Raw genomic sequence first — 19,739 nt, forward strand, 5'->3', positions numbered from 1 at the left:
ACTTACTCTCAGCTTTCCCCTTTTCTTTAGAATATCTCTTGTGAGTGAGAACATATTCATCAGCTAAAACTGCAGGATCAGACAAATTATCTATTCTTTTCTCATCAAGATATAGGCTTACATCTTTACTAATACACCTTTTGAAATCCTCCAGCAAAATCATCTGCTTGAATTTGTCAAAATCAGAATCCACATTCTTAGAACTTAACCACTGCTCTAACAGATCTTCTTTGATTTTTGCATACTCAACATGGGATTGCTTATCTTGCTTATAGGTTGTCCTAAATTTTACTCTATAAGCTTCAGGAACAAGCTCATCGGCCTTAAGAATCAAGCTCTTAACTACATCATAATTATCAGATTGATCCTGAGGCAAAGATGCATAAGTTACTTGAGCTTTACCGGTGAGAACAGTTTGAAGGAGTACTGGCCAATACTCCTTGGGCCAATTAAAACCTGTAGCTACCCTCTCAAACAACTGAAAATACTTTGTTAAATCAGATTCATTTAAAGGAAGGACAAGTTTAACATTTTTAGCGACATCAAAATCATCAGAGCAAGATGATCCAGTTCCACCTTGTTTCATGCGATACTCATGGTCTGCCTGAATCCTGGCAAGTTCAACTTGTGCCTGAGCCTGTACGTGTGCCTCTTGAATACGAGCATTTGCCTGAAATTCAGCCTCCTTAACACAAGCCTCCTTAGCCTGAGACTCAGCCTCCTTTGCACGTGCTTGAAATTCAGCTTCCTTCACACGAGCCTCCTGCAGGGCTAGCTGTAACTTAGCTAATTCAATCTGCGTGTGCTCATTTGGAGGAGTTACATTAAACAAGCTTTCGTTAATCATGTCAACAATTTGATCTTTAAAATGATGAGAGCGAACAGCAATTCCCAATTGTTGAGCAACAAGCTTAAGTTCATTCTTTGTTCTGTTTTCTACATCACACACTGTTTGCACATTTGACAAAAAATCTTTGGCTTCATCAAGCGTAGTAATAGTAGACATCATGAATAAATCAGTCACAAAATATCAAGCAATATCCTTATGATAATATCCTGAATATCCTGATAAGAGGTCGCCAAATTTATGTTACGGAACAGCGAAAGATAATGTACACTTTAAGTGAGAATACTAAAAATCACTACTGTCCCGTAAAGTTCCAGGTTCAAAACAAAAGAGTTAGATAAAATTACAAGTTAAAGTTTAATGCACAAACTAACAACAAAACATTCAGGACTCATAAGGATAATGTAATGGCAAAAAACAGGTTAAATATATGGTTAACTGCAATAGCCTCTATTAACACGAAATTAGCAAGAGTAAATTTACCTAAGTCAGCCCTGATAAAATGAAAATACACTGGGTAATGCTCAGTTAATGCAAAATAAATTATTACAGATACAAAATAATATTAAAACTGGCTGACAAAATGAATCCTACCTAGATTACAAAAAAAAAACTCACCAGGCCCACAAATCAACACCTTATGCTATACAGTACAAAGAAATAATGCAATAACAGTTATACTCAAATTACACAGCTGCTAGATGGTTGGAGACTTCCGGAGCACTCACAACAATAACTGTACAGCGGAGGACAGAGATGTGAACAAAATGAGGAGCAGATCTAAGTGGCAATTAATGTAGAGACTGTGCTCATTATATAGGGGCTGGCAGAGCTTGATACAACTTGTAAGAAGGACGCGCAAATGAAGCCATGGGGACAAAGAGTTGACATTCCCGCTCTGAACAACAGAAAGGACGACTTATTCTACTATAACGGTAGAAGGGGGGGGACTGAGGCAGAACACGCTCGTGATCATACATGCAGCATACTGTGCGTTAAAATTACACAAAGGATGATGAAATCATAGGCTATGTAACAATATATATATATATATATATATATATATATATATATATATATATCTGTCTGTCTATCTATCTATCTATCTGTCTTCTATATATGTATGTAATTATATATAATTATATCTATCTATCTGTCTGTCTGTCTGTCTATCTATCTATCTATCTATCTATATATATAATATTTGTGTGTGTGTGTGTGTGTGTGTGTGTGTGTGTGTTAGTGATGTGAATATGATTGAGAAAGGTAATGTCTAGTGTGCATCATAAATCGCTTATAGAAAGGTAATGTCACGTACCACTTGGAATACGGTGCGTATTATTATAAAGTCAGATCAGAGGGCTGTAGCAACATTAGGAGACCCCCCCCCACACACACACACAACGATATACTGCCCATAACTACTCACGTTTCCAGGCCTCTGTTTTAACCCGTATTTTTGCTCTGGTTTTATTATCCTGTGCGGGAAGGAAGGACCGACTCTGACTCGTTCTGAAGGGGTTGATAATCGGAGAAAGAGAGAGAGAGAGAGAGAGACAGACAGACAGACAGAGGTCCACGTAAGAGAAAACTGACGATATATACGAGAAAGTCAACAGGCTGAATCGACGCGAGGAAGATAAGGCGGAGAAAATTCCGGGAAAGCAAGGTTGTTTTCGACTGGCCCGGAAGGCAAGGCGAACCATCTACATGTGAATGCCGCTTCGTGTGTGTGTGTGTGTGTGTGTGTGTGTGTGTGTGTGCTCTTTTCTAGTTTGTATGTGAAGTTGTGTGCTTGCGTGCGGTTGCATGTGGCGTCCTGCTGAGACACAGGGCTCAAGTAACGACACTGGAAAATCTCTGCAGTTTCTTCTTGTTGGAGACATAGTGGTTTGATGCGAACTCTTCCCATACCCCCTTCACAACAGGCCCACGCCCAAGGTGGATTTACCATTATCTCTTCCAGGAAAGATGAATGACATCTTTCCAGAGTTGAAATAAAATCAACTGAAGGTAGTAGTAGTAGTAGTATTAATAATAGTAGTAGTAGTAGTAGTAACAGCAGTAGTAGTAGTAGTAGTAGTAGTAGGAGGAGGAGGAGGAGGAGGAGCAATAGTAGTAGTAGTAGTAGTAGTAGAGGTGCTGTTGGTGGTGGAAGTGGTAGCTCCGTGTTGATTTGAAACACGAACCTAGTTGACTGCAGGCCGAATCTTCTCTCCTGCAGCACACCGTCCTCCTTTCAGGGGATAGGGGGGTAATTAAGGGACGCTTGTATAACAGGGCAGTGAAAGCCACCTGGTTATACAGTGCCACCACCTGAAGGCGTCTTTTTCCAGCACCATCTGCATTTTGTAAGAACATAATACAAAATAGGTCATCAGACTGAAGTGGTTAACCCCTGTACTGCCAGTTGTAATCACCCACTGCTGAATCAGATACTATGGCAGCGGTAAGAACAGAATTAGAAAAAAGGTGTTCATGCTGGGGGAGTTAAGTGCTTAGCTTATTGTTTTCATAAATCGTAATATTTAGGTAGCTCAAAATATAAAGAATAATGTCTTGAAAATGTTTAAACGTTTGTATTAATAAAAAAATATTCAGTAGTTTATATCATTATCATTGTAATCCCTTTTCTGCCAGTTCTCTGATGGAAGAGTTAACCGATTCTCAAAGTCCTTCAAAAATTCAGCAGGTAAGCTCTAGGTCGGTTTTCCTCAGTCTCGTTCCATCTCCGTGTGATTTAGTCTTTTAAACGCAGTGTCATCGAACACCTGAAAATTAATAGAACTTAATTCTGATTTTCAAGTATTTCTTGTAAAGCAAAGCCTTTTGAAGGTGTTCATTATTATTATTATTATCCATCCATCCATCCATCCATCATCCAATCCTACGTTGCCCCATGAGGAGCGTAGGAGCCCGGGGCTAGGCAGTTGGTCCTGACATTTAAGATGAGAGTGACCAACCTCACTCATCCCTGAGTGGCATTACGTGAGCAGTAAACCCCAACGACCCCTTGGATATAAACCTTCACCGGCTCAATCCGATTGGAGCACAATAATTACCCACTAAACCACCAGGCGCCAAAATTTGGTTATATGGTTACCACCCAGCCTAGTAAATAGTTTCCTGGTGTACAGGAAACCATTTGGCTTGTCACTTAGTGTAGAGTCACCCATAGGCAGAAGGAAAAGGAAGGAAGGAATGAAAGACAGAAGAGGGAGTGTAAAGTCACCCATAGACAGAAGGACGAGGAAAGAATGAAGGAAAGAAAGATAGAAGATGGAAGGAAAGAAGGATGGAGGAGAGGACAGGGCAGACACCCGAGAGCAGCACTACATTGAGTGAGAGGATGGTGAGCGCCTCCACCTACCGCAAATTATTATTATTATTGTTATTATTATTGTTGTTGTTGTTTTGTATAAATATTATGAACATTCTGCATATCTGCAAAATGTATTCGAAGAAAGTCGCTCACTGGAACATTTTTGTTTAAGATCATAGAAATAGCTTTGAAAAAGACTGAATTGAACGTATTTTTAGCGCCAGGTTTCAAAGACTATTATGACACTAATTCAGAGCAAAGATATATGACTAACACTGGAGCTGAAATGGGAAAGGAGATGTAGAAGTGGTTTTGGTTTTGAAGTGGCGTCGGTGTTGAGGTGGCGTCGACATTAAAGTGGCGTTGGCGTTGAAGTGGCGTCAGCGTTGAACTGGCATTGGTGGTGATGTGGTCCTGGTGTAGACGTGACTTGATAAGTGAGTTTGCTAAAAGGCTTTACCCAGAAATGGAAGAAGTTATGCTATTCATGTCATTAACCCAGATATGTAACCTGATAAAAGACGGAAAATAAGGGCAGAGAGAAACACGGAAAATTCAAGTGGAGAGGTAGGACAGAAGAGGAGGACAGTAAGGAGAGAGAGACTGGAGACAAAAAGGCCCCTTTTAGTTGCCTCTTAAAGACAAGCAGAGATAATGAGAAACTATTCCCTCCCCCTTCCTCTTCCCCCAGGGAGATTGAAAAGGGTATAATGCCAAACTTTGACCCTGATGTGAAAAGTAAATATGAATCAGATTTACTGTACATGCGATACACGGATATACAGGTTTTGAAATATAAGAAAGTTGCGAGACGAGTGTCCCTTATGTTACGAGTGATTATAACGAAAAATCACACTTACGGACAGACCTGTCACTCAACTGGAGAATCGAATAAATGCGGAACTCTGCATAATATTCTGGAAAGATTGCTTGGCCCCTAAGACTGCGTTGCTGGTTTTTCGAAATCATTGCTCTTCCTCATTATATTGGAAAGAATGAAATATTTTTGTATCCATTGTTTACATAAAAAAGCAATACCCGAGGACATTATTGTATGTATATTGTAAATCTTTCAGTAGCTGAGCACATTATTATTTACTCTATATATTAACTTGTAAGTATTTCAGTAGTCAAACCCATTAATGTGCATCTGTTGACTTGTAATTCTTTTTTATTGTCTTCTTTCAGGTGGACCCAAAAGTATGTGGTGTTGGACTGCAGCACGGAGATGGCCAAGAGTCTCATCGTTGGCCACGTAAGGGACGTGCATATGGGTCGACGCAATTACCACTACCTTATGTCCGGCCTTGTGAGTACCATCACACCCACCCTCTCCCAATCCGACTCTCTTCACCACACATCCTTACATTCCTATCTTCCTCCACACGTCACACTGCCTCCGTTATTCTTATCTCTTGTCGTGAGGACAGCTTCTCATCTCGCCACGTCGGCTTCTCCTTTATCATCCCATACTTCTCTTGCTTTGTTTGCACTTTGTCCCTCTTCAGCTGTGCTACTGGGGACTTAGATATAATGTAGACTGTTGAGGTTTGTGGTCAGGGAGAAAATTTACAACAGTCTCATGACCTTTTTATTTGCATTCATGACCCCACCCTCACCACTGCAGCTTCCCTATATCTTCCCCCTCTACTCTTTTCTCGTACTCCTTAATGACTCTTCTGTACTTGATAGGCGTAAATCCATCTTTTTATCTATTGATTCCCCTTTTACTGTTCCTTTATCATTTATCACCTGATGGAGTACCTCCCGTTGCCCTCAAGAACTGTGGTTCTGTGCTTACACCTGCCTAGGTAAACTCTTTCCTCTTTGTCTGTCAACTTGTACCTTTCCTTCTTGCTTGAAGTTTGCTCACATTCAGCCAGTCCCAAAGAAAGGTGACCATTCCCAACCCTCTAACTATCGTCCAGTTGCTTTAATGTCCTGTGGTTCAAAAGTTTTCGGGTCAGTTCTTAACTGAAAAGTTTTAAAGCATCTTTCCTATCACAGCTTTCATTCTGATTGTCAGTAAGTGTTCCGTCAGGGATGCTCCACTGGCGATCTTCGCACCTACCTTTCAAACTCCTAATCATCCTCCTTTCGGGACTTTGGTGAAAGCTTTGCCATTGCACTTGACATCTCAAAAGCTTTTGATCGAGTCTGGCATAAATCTTTAATTTCCAAACTGCCCTCTTACGGTTTCTATCCTTCTATCTGTGCCTTCATCTGTAGCATCCTTTCTGGTCATTCAATAGCCGCTGTTGAAGACGGCCATCGTTCATCTAGATATATCAACAGTGGTGTTCCTCAGGGCTCTGTCCTATCACCATCTCTCTTCCTTTTATTCATCAATGACCTTTTAAGCTGTACATCTAACCTTATCCATCGTACGCTGATGATTCCACCCTTCACCTTTCCATTTGGTTCTCGCAGCTGCCATCTCAGCAGATACTTCAACAAACAAGTGATGAGGCTATGGCACACGTAATGTCTGACTTGGCTTGTATCTCTGACGGGTAAAAATAATGTTGTTGTTTTTAATGCTTCAAAGACTCAGTTCTTACACCTATCAACCTGACAAAATCTTCCACAGGAGTACCCATTAATGTTTAATAATATCCAGCTCAATCCTGCATCATCCTTGAACATGCTTGGGGTTTCATTCACCCGGGACTTAAATTGGAAAGATCATATTACATCTCGTGTAAAATCTGTTTCCAAGAGATTATCTGTGCTAAGCCGACTTCGTACCATCATTACCCCTGCACAGTTGTTGACTTTATGCACGGGTTTTATTTGCCCCTGTGTAGAGCACAACTCTCATGTGTGGGGAGGCTCCCCACATACAGCTCTTCTCAATAGGGTGGAGTCAAAGGCCTCTTGTCTCATTAATTCTCCTCTTACTGGCTCCCTTCAGCATCTGTCTCTTCGCCATACTGTTGCATCTTTATCTCTTTTCTATCGCTACTTCAATGGTCACTGCTCCTCTGAACTGTCTGCTTTCATCCCTTCACCTATAGGACGGGTGCGTAACACCTGTCTAGCATCAAACTCTCATCCCTTTTCTTTCCAACTCTCTAATGCAAGAGTTAACCGTTACTCCCAGTCCTTCATTTATGCAACAGGTCACCGCTGGAACTGTCTCCCTCTGTCTGTATTTCCTACTTCCTATGATCTTCAGTCTTTCAAACGCAGTGTGTCCAGGAATCTCGAAATGAACGGATTTTGAATTTGGCTCTCTTTTTTTGTATTGTTTTTGTTTGTTTTTTCTTGGAAGGAACAGTTTGCGGGCTCGTGGCCTTTGGTTCCTTCTTCCTTGCATAAAAAAAAATATTTTAGTCTTCCTTTCATCCCATTTCTCTTAGTGCCTCTTCATGACTGGTGCTTCCAACAGACATAAATGTATCTGTTTTGTTTTACATCTCATTGACTGTCCATTATTTCTCTCTCCCCACATTCACCATTTCCGCTTTACTTCTCATTTTTTCTTTATTTCTCTCTCTACTTTCACCTTTCCTGTTTTACTTCCCCTGTGTTATTCCTTTATAATTTCTTTCCCAACTTTCACTGGTTACCCCGGACCTCCATCCCTCATGATGTGTCACTTCACACTTGCCTTCTGGTCAGTTTGCCCTCCCCACACCCCTTAATGACTCTCAGACTGTCTCACCTGTTTCTCCATCTACTCTCATCTACCCTTATCATTTATCACCTCACTCTTGCCTCTTATATCATTTATCACCTCACTCCTGCCTCTTTATATCATTTATCACCCCACTCCTGCCTCTTGTGTCATTCATCACCTCACTCCTGCCTATCATCACCTTACCTAAATCCCTCTACCCTTATCATTTATCCCCTCAGTCCTGCCTCGTATCACCTTACCTAAATTCCTCTACCCTTATCACCTTACCTTAATCCCTCTACCCTTATCCCCTCACTCCTGCCTATCACCACCTTAACCATGACCTCAATCCTTATCATTTATCACCTACATTTAGCATTTATCACGTCACTCCTGCCTCTTATCACCATTACCCAAGTCCCCCTCTTTACCCTAATCCCGTTTTCTTCGAATCACACAGCCAACCATTTCAGTTTCATTGCTACTTAGAGGTGGAAATGGGACCTTCCCTACGACACATGTATTCTCCTTCGCTAAATATTTTCTTAACTCATCTTCCCAAGCGATTTATTTTGCATCATAAACTTTCGTAACCTCTCTCCCTAGACGATTTACTCTACATCTTACACCATTCATAACTACTATCCCAAAGCGATTTCTTTCACATCTTAAATCTTTCGTAACTTCCCTTCTCAAGTGATTTATTTTACATATAAACCTTTCATAACTTCCCATCCTAAGCGATTTACTCTACATCTTAAAATCTGTCGTAACACCTCTTCCTAAACTATTTATTTTACACCGTTCGTAACTCCTCTTCGTAAGCGATATATTTTATATCTTACACCTTAGTTTTTCTTAAGTTACGTATATGTGTTTAATATCTACACATTTTGGTTCAGGAACCCTATAAGATGCACGGGAGACATCGTAGTGCATGATCCTTAGTCAGCAATGTCTATCCTGCATCATTTATTCTTTTACTACTCCACTGCCACACCCTCTCCCACACCAACAGACTGAGCCGTTCCCACAACACACAGTACCATCAGGAGAGTTTCTAGTGGGGCGTTATTTATGGGCCTCCCTTTACTACTACTACTATTACTGCTACTACCACCACTACTACTATGACCACTACCACTGCTGCTGCTGCTGCCACTACCGCTACTACTACCACAACCACTACCACCGCTACTATCACTGTCACTGCTACTGCCACTACTGCTACTACTATTACTACCACTGCTATTACTAATATTACTAATACTACTGCCACCACCACCACCACCACCACCACTACTACCACTGCTACTACTACTTCTGCTACTACTACTACTGATACAACTGCTGCTGCTGCTGCTACTACTACTACTGCTACTACTACTACACCTGATTTTCTCCTGTACGTATTTCTGGTTCATAGTTACATTTGCATTAGTTACATGCAAGATGATTAGCCTATTAAGATGTGATAAGCAAAACAAATCGTTAAGGAGGACGCATCACCAAATTTCCGGTTAACTTAACAGCGTCGTATTCTCGTTTGCTTGGTTCTCTTAACACCACTTCCTAAGCGATTTATTTTGCCCATTACGCCATAATATTCACTTCTCTTATCGGTTATTGAAGTGGGGGTTGAAGTTAGTGAGGTGGGAAGGGAGGATATTTGGGAAATGATGGGAAAGGGTGAAGGAAGGAAAGAAGGAGTGGGGAAGGGAAGGAGAGGAGGATGGAGGAAGAAGGAGGAATAAGATGGGAAAGGTAGGAACAGAAGGAGAACAAGATGAAAGGAAGCAAGAAGGAGAGGGAAGGCGAAGGAAGAGGGAGAGAAAGGGAGAAATAAGAGGGAGGGAGGTTGGGATGGAAAGATAACAAGAGGGAGGGAAGGAGAGGGGAAAAAAGAGGGAAGGAGGAGGAAAAGGGAGGAAATGATGGGAAGAGGGATGGAAGAAAGGAGGGCAAAAGTGAGAGAGAGAGAGAGAGAGAGAGAGAGAGAGAGAGAGAAAGAGAGAGAGAAAGTCTTGAAGATGGGAGCCAGGGAGTCTTGAAGATGGGCAGGGTGGGGAGAGATTAGGTAGGCGATGATGGAAGAGGGAGGGAAGAAGGTGGGAGAAGGAGGGAAAGAGAATGGAATGGAGGAGGAATGAGAAAGAGAGAGAGAATTAGGGAGAGGGAGGGTAAAAAGGAGAAAAAGAGGCGATGATCGAAGGAGTCTGGAGTGGGAGAATTGGGCTGGGAATAGTATGAGAGGGAAGGAAGAGGCATCGAAGACTTTGGTCGAGATGGGAGATAAGGTGGGAAGGAAAGAAAAAGTAATTTAGGGATGGAAGGAAGGAGGAGAAAAGGCAAGAGGTATTTGAGGAAGTATAGGAGGGAGGGAGAGATGTGGAAGGAAGGAAAACTAGGGGAGATGAGAATAGTTAAGGAAGGAAAGAAAAGAGAATGGAAAAAAGAGAGTGAGAGGAAGGCGGTGATGGATTACGATGATAAGGAGAGAAGTAAAGAGAGAAGATTCTGATGGAAACGAGAGAAGGGGAGAGAGGGTGACGAAATGGAGAGGGTCATGGAAGAATAGGAAGATGGAAGTTGTTTGGGAGGAAGGGATGGGAGTGATGGAGGAAGAAATAAGGAGAGGAGGAGGAGAGAGGGAGGGAAGGAGACAGTAATAGAGATGGAAGATAAGGAAGAGGAGAGAAAAGAATGACTGAGATAGACGAGTGAGGAGAAGGAGAGAGTCTTTAATGGAGAGGAGAGATAAGGATGAGAAGGATAGAAGGGGATAGTGGTGATGGAAGGAAAGATAATGGAAGGAAAAAAGGAGGGGAGGAGGGTGGGTTTGGTGAAGATGAGAGATAAGAAAGGGAGAGAAGATGGCAGCGATGTAGATGGGAGATGGCGAGGGAAGGAAGAGTGGATGAAGATGGTGATGAAGACTGGAGGTAGGAAGAGAAGAGGAAAGCAGTGATGTGAGAGATGTTGCAGGGAGATAAAGGAAGAGGAAAACAGTGATATAGATGTGTAAGTTAAAAAGGAAATTAGATGACGAGAATTGCTTTGAGAGAGAGAGAGAGAGAGAGAGAGAGAGAGAGAGAGAGAGAGAGAGAGAGAGAGAGAGAGAGAGCGAGTGATGTAAGCAGAACTGATGATGAACAGAGGAGTGGGAGCGAAGAAAAAAAGAAGGGGAAGAGGAATGCTGTGGGGAAGGGGAGGATTGCGGAGAAAAAGGGGGAGAAGGAGATTAGAGGAAGGCAGTGATGGAAGACACAGACATAGAAGCAAGAAAGGAGAGGAACAAGGAAGTGATGTTATGTATGAGAGATAAGAAGAAGAGACGAGGAGAGATGAGGAAAGGCAAGGATGAAGCAGTAAATCTGGAAGGAAGAAAGGAGAGTTAGCAGGAGGCCTTGGTGAAGATGTGAGAGGGAAGAGAACACTGCGATAATGAAGATAACAGATAAGGAAGAAAGAAGAAAATTGCGACAGGCGTAGGAGATAAGACGGAAATGAGAGGAAGAGGGATGCATTGACACAGATGAGAGGTAAGGAGAACAGAAGAATTGAGAGAGAGAGAGAGAGAGAGAGAGAGAGAGAGAGAGAGAGAGAGAGAGAGAGAGAGAGTTATGCTGATGAGAAAGCACAGCTACTGATATTGATCTTATCCACAAACAGACAACTGATTACTGATGGATTATTTCCGTCCCTCTCAGTCTTATCAGGAGTAAACATATGATTAATCAGTAATGTATGGTTTGTCGGGAAAATTAAGTATGGCTGAATAAAACCATCTAGTAGTAGTAGTAGTAGTAGTAGTAGTAGCAGCACCGGTAGTGGTGGTAGTGGTGGTGGTTGTTGTAGTAGTAGTAGTAATAGTAGTCGTAGTACCACCGGTTGTGGTACTAGTAGTAGTAGTAGTAGTAGTAGTAATAGTAACAGTAGTGGTAGTGGTAGTGGAGGTAGTAACAATAGCAGTATCACCAGGTTCTTCTGAGATGTGAACCCAGTTTACTGCAGGCTGAAGTTGTCCCAATCCTGCAGCCTTTCCGGAGATAGGGAGGGAACTGAGGGACGTTTGTATAATCAGGCAGCGAAGCCACCCAGCTATATCGGTGCCACCACGTGAAGGCATCCCTCTCCAGCATTATCTGAAAGTGGCAAAAACAGTGTTCAAAATGTCATCGTAGTGAAGGGATCAGATACTATTAATCAGTGCCATGGAATCAGTATATGAAATTAGGTAATGGTTGGAGAGAGAGAGAGAGAGAGAGAGAGAGAGAGAGAGAGAGAGAGAGAGAGAGAGAGAGAGAGAGAGAGAGAAGGAGGGGGGAGAATTAAATGTATCTACAACTGTAGTAAAAAAAAAAAAAAAAATCTCATCACGTGCGTAGGCCTCCCCCTCCTTAAAAAAGGCAGAGTAATTTAAAAAAAAAAAAAAAGTCAACAAAAACTAGAAAAAACTGTACCGCGATAGCAAGAACGAAATTAATCTCTTCTCTGTGGTCAAACAAAGGTGATATTTGTGTTCTTAGGAAGGAATTAACCATTTCTTGCTTCTCAGGTGTTTTTGTACCTACACTCTTGTACGTCGCAGGTTAATGAACTTTCTGACTCCTGTAGTTCGAAGGTCTCTACGGAGCTGAAAAAATCGTCTGAAGGTAGGAAAAATTTAATGAAAACGTATCGGCATGAAGTGGATAGAAAAATGTTAATAAATTAGGTACATGAATGCCGCGGAGCACTCCACCTAACACTAATTAAAGGTAAATTAGAAAATAAAATACTGGGGAGGTCCTGGGCGGGACAAATAAATTAACCGTGTGATTTAATTAAGATAAGGAAACTTTTAATTTTGACGGCAGTAAAATGGACTCATCAAAAGGGCTGTCTCTACGATATTTAAAATCTAATATTTGTCCCTCCTCTCTCAGCACCAGGTGGTGGTGATGGGGAAGGGGGAGCGGAGAGGGAGAAATTACTCTCCCGTCATCTGGGTTACTAAGTTTTCTCCTCCCTGTAGCTACTGATGGCTGTCCCCTCATTTCCTTGATTGTTGTCGTCGTGGGGGGTGGCTTCGGAGACGTAAAATGAGGCGATGTGTGGGGGAGTATAGCAGGGTACCTAAATGGACTCCACAGTGTGTAGAGGTTTGGTTGCTGGATGGACGCCGTATATGCGTCTCCAGAGTATGCTGCCCTTTCCCCTCTCCTTAGGTCCCCGTCGCTGCCTCAACTAAGTTTGCAAGGCCCTTTTCATGTACTGATGCTTCTTTCCTTTTCTCATATCCCCTTTATTCTATCTTCGGCTTTATATAGAGTGGAATTTTCCGCATTCGTCAGAATTTTCACCATTGGCCGTTAGCATGTTACAGCAGTAAGGATTAGGGTGTACCTGTGTGCTGTTGGTCTGGCCAATTGTGGGGACAATGGTGGTTCGTCACCATCCTGGTGTGTGGACCTCTGCATAGGCGGAACTGCTACTAAGCTACATATGCGGATCCGTGGATGGTGTTGCTTTGTGATAGGACCCTCGGTCATTGGCCAAGCATTGTGCTGAGAGACTCTCCTCTCTTACGTTGTGTTGCTACCCCTTCTTGGGTAGGGCAGGGAATGCTTACTTGGAACTTGGTCCCTGCATGGATAGTTTGCTGGGCCTCTAGACTCCGGGTTCCGCCCTCGCGATCCTTTCTTTGCCAACAGTTATGTTGAGCCTCTTCCTTACCATCTGTGATTGTGGAAATTGCCTCAAGGTCCCCCTACCCCAGTTCTGCCGATGTTTTGACCCTGATAACTACCCTGGCATCTCTTCCTGATACTTCTCTGGCTCTTCCTACCATTTCCCAACCTCTCCTCATCTCATCTGTTTTGTTCCACTTAACTACGACAGTTTCCGCCTCACAGTCCCTTACTTCCACAACTCTGTCCACATGTTCATCTTACATAGTGACATCTGAACCTTATTTGCCTCCACTCTGTCCTCCATCTACCCTTCCTGTTCTTCGGCTTCCTAGTCCCGTCCTCATACTTCTTCCCTTCTCACTAACCCTGTCTTGACCACCTCCCTTTCTGGGCCCCAGACCTGGTCTCAGTATAACATCATCTCACAAACGGACGATCACTCGATGCACCTCTCTCTCTTACATCAGGTAGACACTTATGTTACGTCCTCTGTGTGACTCAGTGGCCCTCATCATCATAAAGTGTTCAGTGCAACCCAAGCAGAAAAAGTTTAATCTTTAGATGATCCATCTGGCAATCTAAGCTCAGTCTCTACAGATGCACAGTTAAATTCATTTACAGGCACTGTCATTCTTCCCTCTTTCTTGTCTTGAGTAATGAAAATTTTGCTGACTTTTCTGAGGATATTGGACTCATTCTAACAGCATCATCCAAATCTTTGTTTATTTTTTCGCCAATCCTCCTCTTGACGCCATCTACAACAAGCTAACATTGCTCAGACTGTATTTGAATCTCACAGTCTTCCCTCTTCGGCTAGTAGAAAACTGCTAACCACTTTCAGACTAGTGCCATGTTTGTTTACTTATTTATTTATTTATCCTTCCCTTCGCCTTCAGAGGAAGATAAGGGTTTACGAGTATTTAAAGGAGCATTCATAAGTGTTTTTTCCTTCCCAGAGTCACGCACCAGCAATGCAGTAAAAAGAGTGGTAAATTCAGTAGAAAAATTATATTTTGCCTTTTATTTAATCCCAGGTATATAAATTTGAGTGCTTAAATGAAATGTAATGGGTTGTTAGATGCCACTTGGAGACTCAGAAAGAGAACTTTTTGGATAAGATAGCAGACTACGGGGTACTGCGCAGAAGTTTCCAAAATTTTAAAACGGCAGAAACTGCTTGTCATACGGTGTGTGGATGCTGGGTGGCGGTGCATGCACCCTTTGTTTCTGTGTTAAGTGGCATTATGCAGGGTGGATGCATTTACTGAATGTTTATGTGCTTTTATCATTGTGTTTGGGTTAGTTTGCAAATTTTGTGAACTAGAAAATGGAGGATGTGAAAGAGCAACGTGTGTGCATCAAGTTTTGTGTGAAACTCGGGAATAGCATGACAGAAACCCATAAAATGGTAAAACAAACATTTGATGACAATGCTTTGGGGGTTACACAAACCTATGACTGGTTTAGGCTTTTTAAAAATGGACAAACATTAACAGATGGCTGTGCACGTTTTGGTCGCCCTTCTACCAGTCCAGCTCCTGACAGTGTGGCTAGAGTTAGTGCAACCATCCTCGAAGATGGCAGAAGGACAATCCATGATGTTTGTGATATTATTAGCCAATCTTATGGAACTTGCCAGCACATTTTGTCAGGCGATGTGAGTTAAAAAACATCCTGACAAGTGGTGTACAATCAGATGGGTGTTTCACCATGACAATGCACTCATGCAGACAGGCCGTGTTGTTCATCAGTTTTTGGCATTAAAAAAAAAAAAAAAAAAAAAAAAAGGCGAGTTCTCCCCGCCCTCCGTATTCACCAGCTTTGGCCTCCTGTGATGTTTTCCTCATTCTGAAAATGAAAATCCATCTGAAAGGACTAAGATTTGACACCATTGAGGAGAACCACGTGAAAATCGCAGGCAATGCTGAACAAGCTGATGCTCAAGGACTTCTGGAATGCATTCTGATCATGGTAGAAACACCGGGATCTATGTCTGAACGCCCAAGGATAATACTTTGAAGGGGGGAGTGGTGATTAGAAGTTGACCAAAGTTTTTTTCCTTCTTTATTCAAATTTTAGGAACTTTTGGGTAGCACCTCGTAAAATAGATGATATAATTAACTCCGGCTTTAAAGCAAAAATGGACAGAGCCAGGTCACGTCCATTGTAGAACAGAAAGCAGATGGACAACCCAAATAAATAATTGACACAACAGAGATAGAGTGAGGGGTGTCTGTCTGTATGTGGATTCCTGTGTCCCTCTGTCCGTCCCTTCGTCTGTCCGTCCAACTGTTACATCTGTCTGTTACATCTGTCCGTCTGCACATCTATCCATCCCTCAGTCCGTTCCTCCATCTATCCATCCCTCTGTCCGTCCTTCCATCTATCCATCCCTCTGTCCGTCCTTCCATCTATCCATCCCTCTGTCCGTCCTTCCATCTATCCATCCCTCTGTCCGTCCCTCCATCTATCCATCCATCTGTCCGTCCCTCCCTCTGTCCGTCCCTTCATCTATACGTTCCTCCATCTGTCTGTCCCTCCATATGTGCGTCCGTTGCACTCAATGACCTCTAGTTTTAATTAGGAGAGCGATGTTTATTTAAGTAATTGCCTATAATTAGTTTGTCTTTCATTTTTTTTTTTTTTTGGGGGGGGAGATGGATTTAGAGAGAGAGAGAGAGAGAGGCTTCCTTCTGATGTCTGCAATAATAGTCTCTACATCTTTAATCCTCTCGCGCCTCCATTTAACTTTCTCACTTTCACGTTTCCTCCTCCTCCTCCTCGTCGTCGTCGTCGTCGTCGTCGTCGTTACCGTCTTCGTCATCATTGTATTGTTATTTCATGTCTCGTGTTCTCTTTGTCCTCCTCATTCTGATCCTCGTCCTCTTTCTCTTCTTCTGTTTTCCTGGTTGTCCTCTTTCTCCTTTCTTTCTTTTCTCTCCCATAGTCTCGTGCTGTCTCTCTCTCTTCCTCATTGTTTTGCGTTGTCCTTTTATCAATTCATCATTCTTATCTTTGTCTTTTCTCATTTTTGTCCTCTATATCTTTCATTTTATTACCTTTCTTTTCTTCATTGCCAGGCATTTTTCTCATCTTTTTCTTATATTGTTTTTTCCCCAGTCCATGCCTTTTTTAAATTTGGTTAATTCTCTCTCTCTCTCTCTCTGTTAATCCTCTTTTTATATCATCATTAACCATTAGTCGGCTTTTCATCGTAACTCTCTCTCTCTCTCTCTCTCTCTCTCTCTCTCTCTCTCTCTGTTAATCCTCTTTTTATATCATCATTTACCATTAGTCGGCTCTTCATCGTAACTCTCTCTCTCTCTCTCTCTCTCTCTCTCTCTCGTCTTTCACTTTCCTTTGTACTGATCGTTACCGTATATCCCATGTCTCCTCACCCTTCACTCCATCTCGTTCTTTGTATTCTTTTGTACTTTTCCTCTTCCCCTTCCTCTTATCCATTTGTACTCCTTTGTCTTCCTTTCTCCTCATTCCCTCGCTCATCTTGCCTCTCACTGCTCGTTGTACATTTTTAAATTGTTTCTTTCTCTCCTTCTTCCTTTTTCTGAATTTATTTTGTACTCGTTTGTACTCCTCTTGTAATGCACCATCTCATCTTACTCTGCTCTCCGTCTGTCTTCTTTGTATTCCTTTGCACCATTTCTCCCCCCCCCCTTTACCCTTCCTTTGTACTTCTTCGTATTCCTCTCCTATCAGTCCCCCTCTCACTACATTTTCAGCTCCTTTTCATTGTTTCACCTCCGCTCCCCGTAATCTCCCTTTGTATTCACTTGTACATTCATAGCCTCATACCTCCTCTCTTCACTTCTTGTATTCCTTTGAACACCTTTTCATCCCATTGTACTCCTCTCCTTTCCTCTCTCTAACTTTCTCTAATCATCCTGTATATTCTCTCTCCCTCTCCCTTCTTCCATACACCCTCTCCCACTATTATTTTGTATTACTTTGCAGCCGACTCCCCTCTTTCGTATCATTCGCTGTTTTCTGTACTTTCTGTATTCATTTCTCTCTCTCTCTCTCTCTCTCTCTCTCTCTCTCTCTCTCTCTCTCGAATATACTGTTTCCTCCATCCTAGTTTTTCGTTTCTGCCTCTCGCTTTCCATCTCTCTCTCTCTCTCTCTCTCTCTCTCTCTCTCTCTCTCTCTCTCTCTCTCTCTCTCTCGAATATCCTGTTTCCTCCATCCTTGTTTTTCGTTTCTGCCTCTCGCTTTCCATGTCATCGTTCTCTGTCTCTCTCTCTGTCTCTCTGTGTGTCCCCTCCTCTCTTCCTGTTTCTCCTCTCCTCTCTTTCTCTTTATCCCCTCCTCCATTGCTCGTTCTATCCTCCCTCTCTCTCTTTCTTTGTTTCTCTCTCTCTCTTTCACACTCTCACAGTTCTCAGCAATTCCCTCTTTGTCCAGTATCTCTCTCATTCGCTGTTAAATAATTTTTCGTCTCTCTCTCTCTCTCTCTCTCTCTCTCTCTCTCTCTCTTATCATTTCCTTCACCCCACTAATGGCCTTGGCATGTATCTCTCACTTTAATTCATGTGCTTCATTTTCCCTCACCATCCCTCTTGCGCTCACACGTATAACCATCCACTCAGGTGATGGACGAGAGGTGGGAGCGTGACGTGAAGGAATACGGTGCCGTCATTATTATTCCAGTATAGCTGGACACGTCAGCTTCGTCAGGGACTTCCTCAGGACATGGTCTACACTGGATCCAAAGCTGTTCCCGGGCGCTGGCCACGGCTATATCTCGGTGAGTACCCGGTTATTATTATTATTATTATTATTATTATTATTATTATTATTATTATTATTATTATTATTATTATTCCCGGGCGCTGGCCACGGCTATATCTCGGTGAGTACCCGGTTATTATTATTATTATTATTATTATTATTATTATTATTATTATTATTATTATTATTATTGAGAAGCGTGGTAGGTTAACATGATCATTTTGCTTTTTTGGGGGGTGGGGGAGGTAAAAAGGATTTCTTAGGAACTGCTTTGGGATTTTCAAATATTGGTTCGTAACAGTATGCACTAATTCACTCCGACAAGGAGAGTTTGTTTTCATCTGTTTGTTTGTTTGTTAGCAGGATTACTAAAAAACTAAAAGAGAGATTTGGGCCAATTTTGTTGGGTAGATAGCCCATGTCACAGGGAACAATCGATTAACTTTTGATACCGATGTTTTTTAGTTTGTTTGTCTGTTAGCAAGATTACTCAAAAACTAAAAGAAAGATTTGGACCAAATTTGGTGGGTCCATGTCCCAGGGAGTAATCAGTTAACTTTTGGGACCCCGGATCATAGTACAAATTCTGGATCCATAAAACATTTTTTTTGCTAAAACCTAATCAGTGATGAGAAAATGTAACCCATTATGAAGAGCTGGTTGGAAATTACGTTGCCCTTGTCGGAGAGATGCGCTCCACTGAGTGCCCCTCTAGTTTGGAATATATTATCATTATTGGAGGGCCGGGTAGATTTTTTTATTTATTTTCTTTTACAATTGACTGAATGAGACAGATGCATGTCGGTAAGTACTGCTTAAAAGTATTGTATTTTTTGGCGTGTGAGGTGTTTTGGCACCAGTTTATCATCTGCTGGCAAAATTTCCCGTTTGTTTATTATTTACTATAGTACTTTCACGTTCACTTGGCCCAGATTTTCGTCCTTTTGAGGTTTCACGTAGCTCGACGGCAGAAAGGACAGTACTTCGGTTCTGCATCCTTTTTATAGCGCTTCTTCTTGACTGGCATCATATTCTAGTGTTTATCTGTTATTACAGTTCAGCATTCAAGACAGAGAGACGTCAATTTTAGGTCAAGTTAGAATAAAAAGTGTATGGTAAGTTATCTTGGCTGTTCTAGGGTTATACCGTTTGTACTTTAACCTGGCTCAGATTGTCGTCCTTTTGCAGCCTATTTCTCGTAGCTTTGTGACTGAAAACAAGGCTCAGTGGCTTTACATTCTTTTTGTAGTACTTCTTCGTGACTAGATTCGCATTCAGGTGTAATGCATTGTTACAGCTCAGCATGCAAGATGGAGGGATGACAATTTTAGGAGAGGTTAGAATGAAAAAAGGAATATTTATGCAGTCCAGAGCTATAGTTACTTATCACCTTTATCGGTACCGCAGTCTGAAAAGTAGTCGTGGCCTTACACACCTGTGACATATTGATGGTTCGAAGCGATTCTAGACTGCACGAGTGTCATTGCCAACTGCTGTTCGTGTGTTCAAACATCCTTGGAATGAC

The 19,739-nt window shown here is 42.0% G+C and overlaps 1 pseudogene; it reads left to right on the top strand.

Annotated features, from left to right (window-relative positions):
* LOC145395838 (glutamate receptor 1-like) overlaps positions 1-19,739 on the top strand; it is a 378,247-nt pseudogene that overhangs the window by 258,521 nt on the left and 99,987 nt on the right.

This window comes from Coenobita brevimanus, chromosome 1, assembly GCF_032717465.1.
Source record: "Coenobita brevimanus isolate Jiangsu-jjx chromosome 1, ASM3271746v2, whole genome shotgun sequence".
Classification (NCBI taxonomy): Eukaryota; Metazoa; Arthropoda; class Malacostraca; order Decapoda; family Coenobitidae; genus Coenobita; species Coenobita brevimanus.